Raw genomic sequence first — 1,886 nt, 5'->3', positions numbered from 1 at the left:
TTTTTGTTTGACTGTCCCAGACCCCTACAAAAAATTGGGCTTGTTAAAATCACATAGCAGCCTGGGAAAAATGGCTTTTGGGCCTTAGTTTCAATATATATTTTTTAATATCATATCCCAAACATGCCATCTCTGCTGTCAGGGTAAATATTGAAATTTCTGTTATTTTAAAAATTCAATTTTTTTAAGAACCTTCATTTTTAAAGTAAGCTAATTATACTGCACATTTTCATGTTTTACAATATAATTTATATCTATTTAAAGAATGTAATTACAAATAAGTGTTAAATTGATTTATTTTTTGAGTAATCGACTTTCAAAAACCACATCTTTTTCTACTCCAAGGTGCGTTTGTGGGAAGGTACACCTAACCCCCAAAATCTCAAAAACCGTTAGAGATAATGGGATGAAATTTTTTTCTGCTCTTTTCTGGTAATACACTTAGTAGAAAAATGCATTTAGAGTACCAAAAATCTAAAGAAAAAAAATTGGCTGCCGGTACCTATTAGCATGCTAAATTAAACCGGCCATGTAGCCTAATGTTAGACACCAACAAAATATCAAAATATTCGTTTCGTTAGCAGCTAGATGTAGACTCCATTTAATTCAACCCAGAAATAACTAAAATAGCAAATTTACCTTAATTAGGTTAAATAAGGTAAATTATAACTATAAAGAAGTTAGCTGTTATTAATCTGGAACAGCTTTTCTCACAGAATCAACATCCTGTCTTATCTTTCTGTAGATTATTTATTGGTTCACTCAATGCATTGCAAATAGTTATTTTCTTCCCAGGAAGCACCTATAGCATTGACACTCTTGGACCAGGCTCAGCTAAATGAAATACAGCTGCCATTTTGCTGCTTTGATGTGTCAGAATCTCCACTGTGAAGCGAAAGAGGACCTGGATCATTATTCCAAAGAAAAATGGGAGCGGACGCATCAATTTTTCAAAGAAAATCAATAGAAAAACCTCACATTCATGAGATTTTTTATTTTTTTTTTGCCTGAGATGTTTGTGGAGAAGCTGACAGCCAACAAATACAGCAGAGAAACTGCTATCAGTTGTTTTCAAATTTAATTAGATGAGTTTCCATGGCAGCTGAAATATATATGTTGCACTCAACCACTTTACCTTCTTATTTGATAAATTAGAAAATAAAACTGTCAGTTTTTAGGTTTTCTCTGATTTCCCAGATTGGTTGCAGTCTTTCTGTAGCCGATAAATGGGACAATAAAGGAGCAGAGATATAATTACAGCTTTTGATCAAAGTAAGAGTCATTGCAAAGATTTAATACTTGCCCATTGTTTCATTTTTCCTTCTCCAAGGACATTATCAAGCCTATGAAGTTGCTTTTATGATGAGAGTAATTATCAAAGAAAGTGTCAAATGATGTCACTGTAAGAAATGTCTCAGAATTTGAAAAAAATTCTGAGACATTATAATATATTTATTATATAAACCTGAAATTGTTGGGAAAAAAAAACTTATGCACCATTTAAGAAAGACATACAGGAATGTTTGGGCATATTGATCTATATGAAAATCAAATATTTATTTGAATAATGTGAAATAAAACCAAAATGTAATGAATAATAGCTAAAAGACAGTTAAATGTCAGTCTATTTCTTTAAATTGGGATGTTTGTAACCGCTTCCTTTTGCCGTGACATTAGATTAACTCATAATTCCCATGGAGTTCAACAGCCTGTAACACTGGAACGTGACCATATGTTGGTATGGACATCTGACACTGTTTTTTTTTTCTCTCTGATGGGAATTTGGGAATTGGGAAAGAGTATTTTAATGGATATAGATTTTCTGACGTAAAGCAATCAGTTTTAAGGCAGTTTCTTCTTATTCCGAACGCTGCTGCTGATTGCCA

Source organism: Poecilia latipinna, unplaced genomic scaffold (genome assembly GCF_001443285.1).
Source record: "Poecilia latipinna isolate Pla-1442-1.1 unplaced genomic scaffold, P_latipinna-1.0 Scaffold116, whole genome shotgun sequence".
In the NCBI taxonomy this organism is placed as follows: Eukaryota; Metazoa; Chordata; class Actinopteri; order Cyprinodontiformes; family Poeciliidae; genus Poecilia; species Poecilia latipinna.
This window is presented reverse-complemented; position numbering follows the sequence as displayed.